General features: G+C 38.7%; 1 long non-coding RNA gene and 1 other non-coding gene across 2 annotated transcripts in view; one reads left to right on the top strand and one right to left on the bottom strand.

The window, feature by feature from the left end:
* LOC132429457 (uncharacterized) overlaps positions 1 to 16,793 on the bottom strand; it is a 95,376-nt gene that overhangs the window by 53,575 nt on the left and 25,008 nt on the right. Inside the window, exon 3 of the long non-coding RNA XR_009520353.1 lies at positions 10,792 to 10,923. This is a non-coding gene — a long non-coding RNA (uncharacterized lncRNA). The remainder of the gene's footprint in view (positions 1 to 10,791; positions 10,924 to 16,793) is intronic.
* LOC132430410 (U6 spliceosomal RNA) lies at positions 308 to 414 on the top strand. The gene has a single exon (XR_009520501.1). It is a non-coding gene; the product is annotated as a U6 spliceosomal RNA (small nuclear RNA).

Raw genomic sequence — 16,793 nt, 5'->3', positions numbered from 1 at the left:
GAAGTTCAACAAAGAGAAAACACAAGAAAGAACTAAACAAAAATTTTGGAGATGAAAAATACAATGACTGACCTGAAGAATTCAACAGAGAAGTTCAATAGCAGACTGGATAAGCAGAAGAAAGCATCAATCAATAATTCAAAGACAGATCATTTGAAATCATCCAGTCAGAGGAACAAAAAGAAAAAAAATGAAAAGGAATGAAAAGAAGCCTACAGAACTTATGGGGCATCCTTAAAAGAAACAAGTGATGCATTATTAGAGTCCCAGAAGGGAAAGAGAGGAGAAAGGGAAAGAAAACTTACTTGTGCTCGCTTGGGCAGCACATATACTAAAATTGGAATGAAACAGACAAGATTAGCATGGCCCCTGCGCAAGGATGACACACGAATTTGTGAAGCGTTCCATATTTTCTGAATTGGGAGATTGAGATTGGCATATATACACTAATATGTATAAAATAGATAAGTAATAAGAACCTGATATATTAAATAAATAAATAAATAAATTCAAAGAAAAATAAACTGAGAGAACAAGGGAAAAAAAAAAAGAAAACTTAAGGAATAATGGCTGAGAACTTCCCAAAACAGGAGGGAATTAGACATCCAAGTTCATGAAGCTAATTGGTCACCCCAAAATTTCAACCCCAAATGATTTCCCCAAGATATATTAAAATACTACTGTCTAAAATCAAAGACAAAGAGAGAATCTGGAGAGCAGCAAGAGAATAGAAGCTTGTGACTTACAAGGGAATCCCCATAGAGCTATCAGCTGCTTTCTCAGCAAAAACATTATAGGCCGCAAAAGAGTGGGATGATACATTCAAAGTGCTGAAAGAAAAAAACCTGCCAGCCAAGAATACACTACCCAGCAAAGTCGTCCTTCAGAAATTAAGGAAAGATAAAGACTCTCAGACACACAGAAGCTGAGGGAGTTCACCATAACTACACCTTCCTTACAAGAAATGTGGAAAGGAGTTCTTCAAGCTGAAATGAAAGAATGCTAATTAGTAACATGAAAATATATATGAAAATACAAAACACACTAGAAAAATATATAATCAAATTCAGAATACTCCAATCCTGTAACATGGTGGGTGCTAATATTAAACTCCAGCATAAAGGTAAAAGGACAGAAGTATTAAAAATAGCTATAGCTACAATAATCTGTTAATGGATACACAGCATAAGAACATGTAAATTGTGACATAAAAATAATAAGATGTGGAGGAGGGAATAAAAGGGTAGAGTTTTTACATGCAATTGAAATTAAGTTGTTATCACTTAACATAGACTCTTAAACCTGTCTATAAGAAGTTTCACGTAGGGACTTCCCTGGTGGTCCAGAGGTTAAGTTTCCGCGCTACCAATGCAGGGGACCCAGGTTCGACCCCTGGTCAGGGAACTAGATCCTCCATGCTGCAGCTAAGAGCCCGCATGCCACAACTAAAGATTCCACATGCCGCAACTAAAAGGATCCTGCAAGCTGCAGTGAAGATCCCGTCCCCTGCAATGAAGATACCGCATGCCCCAACTAAAGACCCGGTGCAGCCAAATAAATATTTTTTTAAAAATTAAAAAAAAAAAGAAGTTTCATGTAAGCATAAGGGTAGCCACAAAACCAAATCTATAATAGGTAAAGACACACTAAAAAGCAGGAAATTAAAGTACACCACTACTGAAAATCCTCAATGCACAAAGGAAAACAGCAAGAGATGAAGAAAGGAACAAAAGAACTATGAAACAGCCAGAAAACAATTAACAAGGTGACATTAATAAGTCCTTATTGACCAATGATTAATTTAAGTGTAAATGGATTAAACTGTCCAACCAAAGTATATAGAGTGACTGAATGGATAAAAAAACAAGACCCAACTACATGCTTTCTACCAGAGACTCACTGTGACTTTAAGGACACACTCAGGGTCAAAGTGAAGGAATGAAAAAAGATATTTGATGTAAATGGAAACCAAAAGAGAGCAGGGGTAGCTACACTTACATCAGACAAAATAGACTTTAAGTCAAAAACTGTATTAAGAGACAAAGAAGGTCATTATAAAATGATAAAGAGGTCAATGTATCAAGAGGATATAACAATTATAAATATATAGGTATGCAACATTGGTGCTCCTAACTATATTAAGCATACACCAACAGATACAAGGGAGAAATAGACAACAATACAATTATGGTAGGAAAATTAAATACCCAGTTTTCAGCAAAGGATAGATCATCGAGACAGAAAATTGATACAGAAACACTGGACTTGAACTATATTTTGGACCAAGTGGATCTAGCAGAAATATATAGAGTATTCCATCCAAAAGCAGCAGAAGACACATTCCTAAGCGCACATGGCACATTCTCTAGGATAGATTGTATGTTAGGCCACAAAACAAGACTTGGCAATTTTAAAAAGATTGAAATCATACCAAGTACCTTTTCCAACCACAATGGTATGAAATTAGAAATCAATAAAAAGAGAAAAGCTTGACAATCCATAAAAATGTGGTTGTTCACTCCTGAACAACTAATGGGTCAAAGAAGAAATCAAAAGGGAAATCAAAAAATATCTTCAAGCAAATGAAAATGGAAACAACATACCAAAACATATGAGATACAGCAAAAATTGTTCAGGTGGGAAGTTTATAGCAATAAATGTGTATATTAAGAGAAGAAGAAAGATCTCAAGTAAACAACCTAACTTTACATCTCAAGGAACTAGAAAAAGAAAAAACTAAGCCCAGAGTCAAATATGAACAGAAAATAAGGAAACAACAAAGATCTGAGCAGAAATAGAGAATGTAACAAAATGGTTTTATGAAAAGTTACATAAAACTGAAAACTTCAACTAGACTTACTAAGAAAAAAAAGAGGGCTCAAATAAATAATATTATAAATGAAAGAGGGGACATAACAACCAATACATAGAAACCCAAAGGATTATAAAAGACAACTATGAACAATTATATGTCAACGAATTGGACAAACCTAGAAAAAATGGATTAATTCCTAGAACTTACAACCTACCAAAACTGACTCAGGAAAAAAACAGGAAATCTGAACAGACCAATAATGAATAAGGAGAGTGAACTGCTAAACAAAAACCTCCCAACATAGAAAAGCCCATAACAAGATGGTTTCATGGATTAATCTTACCAAACATTTAAAGAGGAATTAATATCAATCCCTCTCAAACTCTTCCAAAAAGTTAAAGAGGTGGGAACACTCCCAAACTCATTTTATAAGGCCAGCATTACTCTGTTACCAAAGCCAGATAATATCACTACAAGAAAAGAAAACATTGATCAATATCAAAAGGTCAATATCCCTGATACATATAGATGCGAAAAATCTCAACAAAATACTAGCAAACCAAATTCAATAGCACATTAAAAGGATCATACATCATGAGCAAGTGAGGTTTATCTCTGGGATGCAAGGATGGTTCAACACATGCAAATTAATAATGTGCATCACATGATCATCTCAATAGATGCAGAAAAAGCATTTGACAAAAGTCAACATAGTTTCATGACAAAAACTCTCAACAAAGTGGGTATAGAAGGAACATACCTAAACATAATAAAGGCAATATATGGCAAGTCCACAGCTAACATCATACTCAACAGTGAAAGGTAGAAAGCGTTCCTCTAAGATCAGGAACAAGACAAGGGTGCCCACTATTACTGTTCCTATCTAGCATAGTACTAGAAGTCCTAGCCAGAGCAATTAGGCAAGTAGAAGAAATAAAAGGCATCCAAATCAGAAAAGAAGAAGTAAAATTGTCTTGGTTTGCTGATGACATAATCTTGTATATAGAAAATCCTAAAGACACCATAAAGAAAACATTAGAGGGAACTCCCTGGCAGTCTAGTGGTTAGGACTCAGTGCTTTCACTGCAGGGGCCTGGGTTCAATCCCTGGTCAGGGAATTAAGATTCTGCAAGCTGCACGGTGCAGCCAAAAAAAAAAAATTAGAACCAAATGAGTCCAGTAAAGTTACAGGATACAAAATCAATATACAAAAATCAGTTGCATTTCTGTACACTAACAATAACTATCTGAGAAAGAAATAAAACAATCCCATTTACAATAGTATCAAAAAGAATAAACTACTTAGGAATAAATTTAACCAGGAAGTAAAAACTGTAAGACATTGATGAAAGACATTGAAGATGACACAAATAAATGTAAAGATATTTCATGTTCATGAACTGGGAGAGTTGACATTGTTAAAATGTTTATACTACCCAAAGCCATCTAAGGACAGACTGCAAACTCCATCAAAGTTGTATTTTTTACAGAAATAGAAAAAACAACCCTAAAATTCATATGTAACTACAAAAGACCACCAACAGACAAAGCAATCTTGAGAAAGAACAAAGGTGAAGACATCACACTTCCTGACTTCAAGGCAATTACTTCATGATACAGGCATAAAAAAAGACACAAAGACCAATGGAATACAATGGAGAGCCCAGAAATAAATACACACATACACAGTCATCCAATATTTGACAAGGGATCCAAGAATACTCAACGGGTAAAGGACAGTCTCTTCAATAAATCATGATGGGAAAACTGGATAATCACATGCAAATGAATGGAAACTGATCCCCTATCTAATACCACTCACAAAAATTATCTCGAAATGGATTAAGAGCTTAAATGTAATACGTGAAACCATAAAATTCCTAGAAGAAAACATAGATAAAAATCTCCTTGGGCTTCCCTGGTGGCGCAGTGGTTGAGAGTCCGCCTGCCGATGCAGGGGACACGGGTTCGTGCCCCGGTCCGGGAAGATCCCACGTGCCGCGGAGCGGCTGGGGCCCGTGAGCCATGGCCGCCGAGCCTGCGCGTCCGGAGCCTGTGCTCCGCAACGGGAGAGGCCACAACAGTGAGAGGCCCGCGTACCGCAAAAACAAAAAACAAAAAACAAACAAACAAAAAAAAATCTCCTTGATACTGGTCTTAGAAAGGCTTTTTTGATATGACACTAAAAACACAAGCAGCAAAGGAAAGAAATCAATAAGTGGGAGTACATCAAAGTAAAAAGCTTCTGCACAGCAAAAGAAACAATGAACAAGATGAAAGGCAACCTATGGAATAGGAGAAAATATTTGCAAACCATCTCTCTGACAGGAAGTTAATATCTAAAATATAAAAGGAGCTCATATAACTCAATAGCAAAATTAAAAACTCACAAATAATCCTATTAAAAAATGAGCAATGGGCCTGAATAGATATTTTTCCAAATAAGACAAACAAATGACCAACAGGCACATGAAAATGTGCTCAACATCACTAATCATCAGAGAAATGCAAATGGACCACAGTGAGATATCACCTCACACCTGTTAAAATGGTCATTATCAGAAAAGATAAGAGATAACATGTGTTGGCAAGGATGTGAAGAAAGGGAGCCCTTGTGCATTGTTGATGAAATATAAATTGGTGCAACCACTGTGGAAAGCAGTATGGAGTTTCCTCAAAAAATTAAAAATACAACTACCATACGATCCAGCAATTCCACTTCTGCGTAGAAATCCAAAGGAAATGAAATCACTATTCTGTGTTACCGCATCATTATTCACAATAGCCAAGACATGGAAACAACCTAAGTATCTATAAATGGATGAATCTAGATTTAGATATAGATAGATATAGATATACACAGTGGAGTGTTTATTCAGCCTTCAAAAAAGGGAACTCTTGCCATTCTTGACAACATAAATGGACTTTGAGGGCATTATGCTAAACAGAATAAGTAGACAGAGAAAGACAAATGCTATATGATCTCACTTATAGTAAACTCTAAAATGGCTGAACTCATAGAAGCAAAGAGTAGACGTATGCTTACCAGGGGCTGGGGATGGGGGAAGAGGAGATGTTGGCCAAAGGATACAAACTTCAAATTATAAGAGGAATAAGTTTGCGGGGGGGCGGCTAATGTACAGTATGGTGACTACAGTTAACAATATTGTATTGCACACCTGAAAGTTGCTATAAGGTTAGATTTTAAATGTTCTCACAATAACAACAATGGTAATTGTGTGAAGTGAAGGATGTGCTAACTAACCTTACTGTGGTAAACATTTTGCAATACATACATGTATCATCGCATTGCGCACCTTAAACTTATACCATACTATATGTCAATTATATCTCAATAAAGCTGGGTGGGGGGAGAATAACTAAGCTGTAAATTTCTTGGATTACAAAGTTCGAGTCTTACGGTTTTGTTTATTTCTAGTTCTGAGCTTAGTGTTTCGTAGCTCTTAGGCACAGTTGATGAAGAAATACAACTTTATGGGATCTCAATCAGTTGGTAAAAAGCAACATTTCTGAATTTAAAGAAACATTCCCTAAGGGACATACAAATCACAACACCCATGTCTGGTTTAAACCAATGTAGACTGCTGGGTGTACTTCTCACCAAATCATGCTTTTGAAATATTTATTTATACTTTCTCTGCTTTGAATAAATGGCTGTAAATGAATGAGAGAACATTTTGATATGATCTGATCACTTAGGATAAATATTCTACTTACGTAAATACAAATTGCTGTTATTATTTCTGCACCTCACTCTCGAGGCCTGAGCCAGCTTTTTAATTTTACATATAAATTTGCGCACGAACTGGTTAGCCAAATGGATAAAGCGAAGGCAGTGAGCCAGGAAAGTCTGCATCTGGATTCTCCGTAGGACTCTGGGCAAGTGCTGCCTTGCAGCCTCAGAGGCAAATTTATTTGTGTAGTACAGATGGTTGCCTCAGACAGTTTGTAACACAAATTGCGATTATAGTGTGTCATTCTCATTAATTTAGAACCATATCAGTTTTGTCCCAGTTACAAATGGATAAAAAGTCTGTTGATTTCAAACTTTCAATTACATACACATATATATATATGTATAATAATATATATACACATACACATGTATGTATGTAGATATCTTAAAATATATCTACTTTAACTCAGGAGGTAAGATAAGGATATGTGACTGATTCTAACCCAAGTGTCTGCCTCCCTTATTTATTTATTTGTTTGTTTGTTTTTGGCTGCGTTGGGTCTTCGTTGCTGTGCGTGGGCTTTCTCTAGTTGCAGCGAGCGGGGGCTTCTCCTCGCTGCGGTGCGCGGGCTTCCCATTGTGGTGGCTTCTCTCGTTGCAGAGCACAGGCTCTAGGCACACGGGCCTCAGTAGTTGTGCCACGTGGGCTCAGTAGTTGTGGCTCACGGGCTCTAGAGTGCAGGCTCAGTAGTTGTGGCACACGGGCTTAGTTGCCCCGCGGCACCTGGGATCTTCCTGGACCAGGGCTCGAACCCACATCCCCTGCATTGGCAGGCAGATTCTTAACCACTGCGCCACCAAGGAGGTCCCTTTTTTTTTTAATTTATTTTTTAAATTGAGGTATGGTCAATTTCCAATGTTGTGTTAATTTCTGCTGTACAGCAGAGTGATTCAGTTATACATATATATACATTCTTTTTTATATTCTTTTCCATTACGGTTTATCCCAGGATATTGAGTATAGTTCCCTGTGCTGTATATACAGTAGGACCTGTTGTTTATCCGTTCTATATATACTAGTTTGCACCTGCTAGTGCCTCCCTTTCTTGAGGGAGCACTTTCCTCTAGCACATTTAGGGATTGGTATTAGGTTGGTTCCTGTCAGTCCTTGTAACATCTGCTACCTACTCCTCTCTTCTGTTTTCTGCTCATTTTATATCTGATCATTACTCAGATTAACTTCTCCTGATATGAAGCTGTTATATAGCCAAGAGGGTCTCCATGGAATCGTGCTTATGTGGATTCCGTTTGATGGAGAAGATCACGGGAAGCTCCTTAGAGGTACTTTCTCTTAAGCCAAGTCTTGTAGGATTGCAAGGGAATAAGCTAGACAAGTGAAAATACTTTCCAGGGAGGGGACAGCGTGATGTACTTATTCATTCAGGCGAAAGGGTGAATCTGGCGCTGCAAGGCAACACTGATCACCAGCACAGTACACCCCTAGACACATGAACTGTTTGGCTTACGTGGAGCTAAGACATGAGCCTGCAGAAGTGACAAGACCATGAAGGGACTAGAGTATGTAATGAATATGATTATGCAGATAACAGGCACTGTTTGCAGAATTTAGTGTGGTCGACAACTACTTCCCTTTACTTCATATTTTGATTACTTTTTTTCTGCCTGAGTTAAACCCACCTCAGTCTTTCTGGCATGGGTGATCTAGCAGTCTAGTTCTGTCTCACCTAGTTAGCAGTGTTCTTGAGAGTATTATTAAAAGCCCTCTGGCTTGTCTAACATTCTCCCAGCCTCTTTTCCCAACAACTACCTGATTTGCTCCCTATTTCTAAAATTAAACCAATAAGAGTGAGAATTTAGATAATTCATCTCCTCTCTAGCAGAGCATTCCATGACAGACCGTATCATGAGCTACTAGCCTGACTCTGGATTGGCTGCCCTTAGGTGAGGCCCCAGCCTCGGTGGTGGTAGGAGGGATGGGTGGGCTAAAGCTGCAGAAACCACATGGTACAGAATGTGCTACCAAAGGCTGTTCCCTCAGCAGGAATTGTGAGCCAGGCCTGTCCCCTTTGACCAGGCCCTGGGTGTGGCAGGCACTGTACTGGCATGGGATCAAGGCCCAGCTCCATCACTCACTAGCTATGCTGCCTTGAATAAGTGACTTAATCTCACAGAGCAACTGGACCCAGATTCTTTAAACTGAGAATGAAAAATACTTAACTTGCAGAGTGAATATGAGCTTTGGAAATAAGTTTATATAAAGTATCTGCTTCATAGCCAGTGCTCAATAAATGGTGATACACACACACCAAACTTTACTTTTTTAATTTTTAAGAAGCACATCATGTTTAACCCAGTTTATAGATGATGCTTTTCCTAATCACTGCATTTATCATTGAACATTTTAAGTTTTTTCCAATTTCAACTTTATAATTTAACGCTGTGGTAAACATCATCATGAATATAGTCTTACATTTTGAATTATTTTAAGATAAATCCTTATGATATGCTTCATTAGAACGAAGAATATGAATTTCTATGGATTTTTAATGCATATTGTCAAACAGGGATTCACAATGAATTAAAGATTAATTCTTAAAAATGTTGAGCTTAAAAATTATGATTTGGGCTTCCCTGGTGGTGCAGTGGTTGAGAGTCCGCCTGCCGATGCAGGGGACACGGGTTCGTGCCCCGGTCCGGGAAGATCCCACGTGCCGCGGAGCAGCTAGGCCCGTGAGCCATGGCCGCTGAGCCTGCGCGTCCGGAGCCTGTGCTCCGCAACGGGCGAGGCCACAACAGTGAGAGGCCCGCGTACCGCAAAAAAAAAAAAAAAAAAAATTATCTTGGAGACACACCTAAATAAATATTACACTTGCTTTTTTATCTTTTTCTTATTTATAGATGTAATTGGTATTTTATTGCTGTTTAGATTTGTGTTACTATGATTACCAATACTAGATTTAAAAATGTTCATTAGTTGATTTTCCTCTTGTGTAATTGGACTGTTCATGTACTTTACTGATGAGGTTTACAAAATGTATATATTATATGCATATACTTACACACACACAAATATATATACACACATATTAATCTCATTTATGATACTCATTATATATTAAATTTTTATGCATAATTTCACATATTTATAGATTTTCCACTTTGCCATACTATTTGAAATTTCTGTTTTTATATCAGTGCTAGATTTAAAATGCATTCTAATATATGGAATGAATAGTCCCTTTTCCTTACTTTCTTTTCTCTCCTTTTTGTTCTCTCTTTTTTTTTTTTTGATTATTTACCATCATCAAGATGGTTGCTTAGTGGGACTTCCCTGGTGGCACAGTGGTTAAGAATCTGCCTCCCAATGCAGGGTAAATGGGTTTGAGCCCTGGTCTGGGAAGATCCCACATGCCATGGAGCAACGAAGCCCATCAACTACTGAGTTGGTGTCCCACAGCTACTGAAGCCTGCGTGCCTAGAGCCTGTGCTCCGCAACAAGAGAAGCCACCTCAATGAGAAGCCCGTGCACCACAACGAAGAGTATCCCCAGCTCAGCACAGCTAGAGAAAGCCCACATGCAGCAACGAAAATAAATAAATTTATAAATTAAAAAAAAAAAGATGGTTGCTTAGTAAGACTAGTAAAGTGAGAGAAAATAAAATCCCTGACATCATGACTGGTAAAGAAAAAGTCAGGGAGAAAGTAGAAAATTGTTGGAATAAAAAAGGATATAACAAGTACACCAGGGATTTTTAAAATAAAAAAATATTGTGGACAACTTTCTGCCATTAAGTTAGAAAACACAGACAATTTCCTGCAAACACAAATGTTACTGACTAAAACTGACTTAAGGAAAAATGGAAAATTTCAATGCATCTAAAACCATGAAAGGAATTGAATTAGGAGTTTACAGTCTGCAATCAGCAGAGTAGATAGATACGTTAAGTAAAAAGCCAACGAACTTATATGTAGCTTCTGAGTCACAGTGTTAGTTTCTAAATTAAGGATCAGGACATAATGAAACCTGATATAAGATTGATTTTATTAAAATTTGAAAGAGCCCTGTGATGCCCCTCTTTCTCTAGTGCCCTAATGCTATAGACTGGGTATTTGTGCCCCCTCCCAAATTCATATGTTAAACCCTAATGTGATGATATTAAAAGGAGTGATTTGGGGGGAGGTGATTAAGTCATGAGGGTGGAGCCCTCATGAATGGAATTAGTGTCCTTATATAAAAGGCCCCAGAGAGATCCCTTACCTCTTTCTCTGTGTGAGGATACAGCAAAAAAAGATGGCCATCTACAAACCAGGAAGTGAATGTCTTCCATGTCTGTCTCACCAGACAGTGAATCTGCCGGAGCCTTGATCCTGGACTTCCCAGCCTCCAGAACTGTGAGAAATAAATGTTTGTTGTTTATAAGCCAACCACTTTATGGTATTTTTGTCATAACAGCACAAATGAACTAAAACACCTGAACATGTGCTTATTTGCTTAATGGTTAATCTAGGGGTCTTTCTCTGTCTCTAACAATAGAAGATTTATCTAGATTAGTGTTTAATACTATTCATGTTATACTCTATTCTATGCACTGAAAGTTTGTCTTTCCCAAATTCATATGTTGAAGCCCTAATCCCCACTGTGATGATATTTGGAGGTAGGGCCTTTGGGAAGTAATTAGGTCATGAGGATGGAGCTCTCATGAATGAGATTAGTGCTCTTATAAAAAGAAACATGAGAGAGATTATCTCTCTCTCTCTGCCATGAGAGGATACAGCAAAAAGGTGGCCATTGTAAACCAGGAAGAAGGCTCTCACCAAGAACTTGACCATGCTGACAAGTTGGACTTCCAGCCTCCAGAACCATGAGAAATACATGTTTGTTGCTTAAGCCACACAGTCTATGGTATTCTGTTCTAGCAGCCTGAACAGATAAAGACACTCTACCATACTAATACGAGAATATAAAATCCAATCCTTCTTATGAATATCCATACTCTAAAATATATTTACACTTCTATAATTAAAATATTCAAGAAATTCATCTGGAGAAGGGTATTCAAGATCTAGCTTAGACATTGTGTAATTTATATATTGAGGGTTTTTCTTGCTGTTCTATTGAAATATGCTCCACGATGTTTCCAGTTGGAAGAAATAGAAAAATCAACCAAGCGCATTTGACTCAAACACTAAAAAATTGACCAGCTGGCATTTACACAAAGTCCAGAGATGGGTCAGCCTCCAGGGTTGGTTGTTTGAGCAACTCACTTGTGTCATCAAGAACATAGGTTCTTTCTATCTCTTTGCTCTGTAACCACAGGGTTTGTATCATTCTACAACTGGTGACTGGTTCCCCTCTGGGTTGTAGGACAGCTGCTGGTTACAGTAAGGCCCGCTGACTTCTTTATTACATCCAGCAGATGAGAGAAATTGCCTCTCCCTAAGACAACAAATGGAAAGTCTTTATCTTCAGCCTTTGGGGGCCAGTTTACATCCCCTCACACAACGGTAGGGCTAGGTCCTTGAAGTAATCCCTGGCTTCCTGACCAGAGCCCATCAATGGAGCTCAGCTCACTTCCTCAAAGCTCACTGCTGCCACACAATGGGAAGGGAGAAGAAATGCTGAGGAAACAAGCATGCCATCCACTACAAAAGATCTGCTCAGGAAACACTCATGCTTTTGCTGAAGTGACACTTGATGGCATGTTCATTTGGGAGTTTGCTATACAAAAGGAATTACAGTGTTTCTTCCAATTAGAGTCCGAAGTAGATCCTGCAAAGGTCAAGTGCAGGTCAGAAATGCTGTTAGATTTCAGGCAATTTATAAAGTATCAAGGCTCGAATGTCAATAAATCGCCTAAACTGATTTTTTTCAACCTAATTGGAAAAACATGTCAGTGGTCAGATAAACCATTTAAAGCTAAAGGTGCAGCTAAGTATTAAGGGCAATGAATATATCCAAAGACATGCAAGAGAGATTCTTTCAATCCAGGCAAGACCATTCCCCTGACAATCTAAGGCTGCCTTATACCACAGCGTTGATTTATAACCACTAAGATATAACATCCATTAGAAAGCATCAATGCTCTTTATCTGTAGGAAGCTTATTTATCAGTGTGATAGCACCTACATATATAGAACACACTATCTTCTCTTTAAAATTTGTATGACGTCATACATGCACATTGTAACAAAACTCAATCAGCATCAATAAATAGTAAAAAACCAAATGTAAGTTTCTTTCTCACTTAATTTCCCCAGAGTGCCCTTCCCTAAAGGTTTATCAGTTTCTTGTATGTCCTTCCCCAGATAGTCTATATACGTGACAACATATACATCCTTTTAAAAAATATGAATGGGAACACACGCTACGTGCAGTTCCGTCCCCTGCCCAATTTCATTTAACGATATGTTCGTATGTATAGAGGGACCTAAACCTTGAATAGCTGCCTGAATATACCCCATGGCTCTAAAGCAGAGGTGAGAGCAGCACTGAGCTCAGGTGAAGAACGGGGTAGGAAGGAGTCATCCAATGCTCAGGCAGGGAAGATGCAGTTACTAACAGGAGGTCTGGAGGAAAGCACCGCAGCACCTGAAGTGAGGGGGGGAAACCTGCCAACAAGGGGCAAAAGTGATGCAGATAAAGGAGGCTGGGGTCTCACAAATTACCTGAGGTTGAGTTTTAGTCTTTCAACCAGTTAGAGACAAACCAAAGAATTTTACCATGCGTCTGAAGACAAAGAGTTCTTCACTCAATCAATCAAGATTTTTTTTTCTATTTGTGTACGTGGTTTTTGAATGGGCTATTTTTTTTTTTTTTTTTTTTTTTTTTTTTTTTGCAGTACGCGGGCCTCTCACTGTTGTGGCCTCTCCCGTTGCGGAACACAGGCTCCGGACGCGCCGGCTCAGCGGCCATGGCTCACGGGCCCAGCCGCTCCACAGCATGTGGGATCTTCCCCGACCGGGGCACGAACCCGTGCCCCCTGCATCGGCAGGCAGACTCTCAACCACTGCGCCACCAGGGAAGCCCTGGGCTATTTTTCTTTTAATATCTGGGAAAAACCGTAATTCGAAAAGATACAGGGACTTCCCTGGTGGTGCAGTGGTTAAGATTCCGTGCTTCCAACGCAGGGGGTGCAGGTTTGATCCCTGGTCGGGGAACTAAGTTCCCGCATGCCGCGCGGTGTGGCCAAAAAAAAAGATACATGCACCGCAATGTTCACTGAATGGGCTATTTTTGAGTAAACGCCTTACATCCCAGGGTATTCCTTCAGCTGGAGTATCCCTGTATTTGAGATTCTCTAATTCACCACTAGATGGACCTATTTGATATTTTGTCTTCCAAGAAAGAGAATGGTTTTTTTATTCAGTGAGGTCTTCCTAGCAAGGATTTAGGCCACTGACCTTAACACAAGATTTATTTGAGCTTTTAAAAAAATAATTCATTCATACAAAATAATGAATAAACGGTACTCATATACTTAAGTGATGTTACTAAAAACAAATACCTCTACGTTAAACCTCCTGGCTTAAGAAATAAAACACAACCTAATAAATCTTTTAAGCCCACCATGCCCCCTCTCTGAGCTTCTCCCTCCCCTTTTTATCCATATGAAACCAGCATTCTGAATTATAAATTACTAGCTACTTTAAAAAAAGTTTTATTACATATCCCTAAATAATATAATATTTAATTTTTACAGGTCTTGAAACTTATATAAAGAATTCATATGTATTTTTTAACGTTTTTCTCACTCATCTATTTCTGAGATTCCCCCATCTTGATATGCATATTTCTAGTGCATTTTTTAAAACTGCTGTATGATATTGTGTGGTATAAATGGATTAAAATTCATTTACCCATTTTACTGATTTGGGACTTGCTTTTATTTTCATTCAGCGCTATGATTTTAAGATTCTCATTTTCATTCATGCAGCTAAAACTTAGATAGATTAAACGTTCTTGCTGTGTAGTCTAATAATTCCAATATCAATCTTGGGAGTCTGACACTTTAGTTTCTTACATTTTTTTCTGCTGACTTTTGTTTATTTGGGCTTGTTTCTTTATGTGTTTTAGTAGTTTTTTTTTTTAATTGTGAGTGCATGCTCCTTTGGTGGTAATTCTCTGAAAATAATGTTTTGTTTCTGTTTTCTCCTCCATGCTAATACATCTTTAATTAGCCAAAGAAGCTCTCTACTTCTCTCCTCTGGAAATCATCCCACCCATTGCTCTGTTGTCTTTGTCTCTGTCTTCAGCAATACTGAGGCAAGTACTCTTTCTTTGGTGCAGGGAAATGCATTGTTTGCTGTTTTCTCCAATGATGAATATGTTGGGAAAGCCTGGTGGCAAAGCTATTGCCATTGGCTTCCTACACATGACTCAGGTCAAGAGTCAGGTTCTCTCTCTTTCTGTGTGTGTGTGTGTGTGTATGTGTGTGTGTTGGTGATACCATCAATCTGTCCCAGGTTAGCACTCCCCATCAATGTACATGGGTTAGCAGAACTTGATGAAATGGCTAATTGATTTGGCCAAGGTCCAAATCAATCCAGAAGATGTCCATCTGGATGGTGCCCACAAAGATCTTCCTCACTTCACAGAACTTATACTTGGCCTCCTCGGGCACAACCTGATGAACAACTTGGGTCACAGATCAGATGGAAATTCCCACCACTCTTGTCAATGTTGATGACACCCATGAAACCGGCAGGGTAGCTTATATCAGCGTGCAGCCTGCCCTCAATCTTAAGGAACCATGGTGTGCAGATCTTCTTTACTTTCTCTCCTGTACTGACACACTTGAGTTCCTTCCTTTGTAAAATGATGAGAGGGCCCCGTTGATGCATGAACGGCAAAAACATCAGTTAGGATGTCCAGCATCGAGTGATTTGGAACAGCTGTGTACTTCAGGACCGTAGGTCATGACTATCCTAGGCATAGGAAGAGCTGAAATCAATGTTTCACATGAATTACACAGGGAAGATTTGACCCACTAGTGCCAGGCATCTGGTATTCAGACCATGTAGGTAGCATGAATTATGTCCCCAAATCAGCACGAGTGTGAGCTTACTTTCTTTTCTTTCTTTCTTTCTTTCTTTTCCTTTCTTTCTTTCTTTCTTTCTTTTCTTTCCTTCCTTCCTTCCTTCTTTCCTTCGTTCTTTCCTTCTTTCTCTCTTTCTTTCTCTTTTGATCTTTCTTTCTCTGCTTATCCTAGAGCCACATGCAAACAGACAAACCTCCCTTTGAAACATTATTTTCTACATCAACCCTTCTTAGAGTTCTGGCTTATGCTAGAATCTTAGATTCTACTTCCCACCCTTCTTTGGATCCAGACTTTGTCTCCTGTTCATTAGAGGCCATTAAAAGCCGAGGCCTTCTCAGTTCAAGTCACAAGGGTAGTTGCTACCACCCTAACAATAACAACAAACCAGATAAGCTACAAAATCATAATTTTTTAAACCCACCAGAGATCTGAGGATAGAACTAAATCTAACCAAATGAAAATCTAGAAAGTAAAGAGGCCTTTCTTTAAGAGTAGAGACCTATAGGTGTTTTCATTCTAGCAGAGCAACTGAAAGAGGACAGAATACTTCATAGTAGGTGATAAAGAGAAACCAGCCATATTTTAATGAATTTATAAAGACCGCATGTGAGCTTCCATGATGCATTAGAATCCCAAGGAACCCGGCCACAGAAAGAGTATCACCCACCTGCCACTATTTCCCACAGGCCTTCATCAAGGGCACATAGATAGTATGCTGAAGGCTGAAAGGAGAGCAAAAGAGCTTAGAGAGATCCCGTATAAGGTGCTCAGACCTCTTCCGAGTTGAGACAATGGCCCATTGCAGAGAAGTAGCAAGGCGGAAAGAGGAGATGAGAAATCTCTCTGCAGCACTTGGGCTTTTACTGAGTGCAAAGCAGTAACTGCCAGACTGAAAGCAGGACAGTAGAGCATAGGGAGATCTCCTTGGGTACATAAAGGTAGGGATGGAACTGAAGGACAAAGAGATACTTCCAGTGACTTGAAAAGCTAGAATTCAGACTGTTAAGCAGAGAGAGAAATCACTCATGGTTCAGAAAGCTGTAGATTAACAAAGAAACATCTGATGTCTCACTGGTACTTATCTGGTGCTTCTACAGGGCCAGGGATTCTTAGCCCCCTGACAGAATCAGGGATGAGCGATTTTCTGGAGGAAATATTATTTATTTCAGCCACTAATGCTCTTTTATACACTATGTCCAATGTACATTGAAGACTATGAGAC

Source organism: Delphinus delphis, chromosome 8 (assembly GCF_949987515.2).
Source record: "Delphinus delphis chromosome 8, mDelDel1.2, whole genome shotgun sequence".
In the NCBI taxonomy this organism is placed as follows: Eukaryota; Metazoa; Chordata; class Mammalia; order Artiodactyla; family Delphinidae; genus Delphinus; species Delphinus delphis.
The sequence above is the reverse complement of the archived record's forward strand: the minus strand, read 5'-3'. Positions and strand labels throughout refer to the sequence as shown.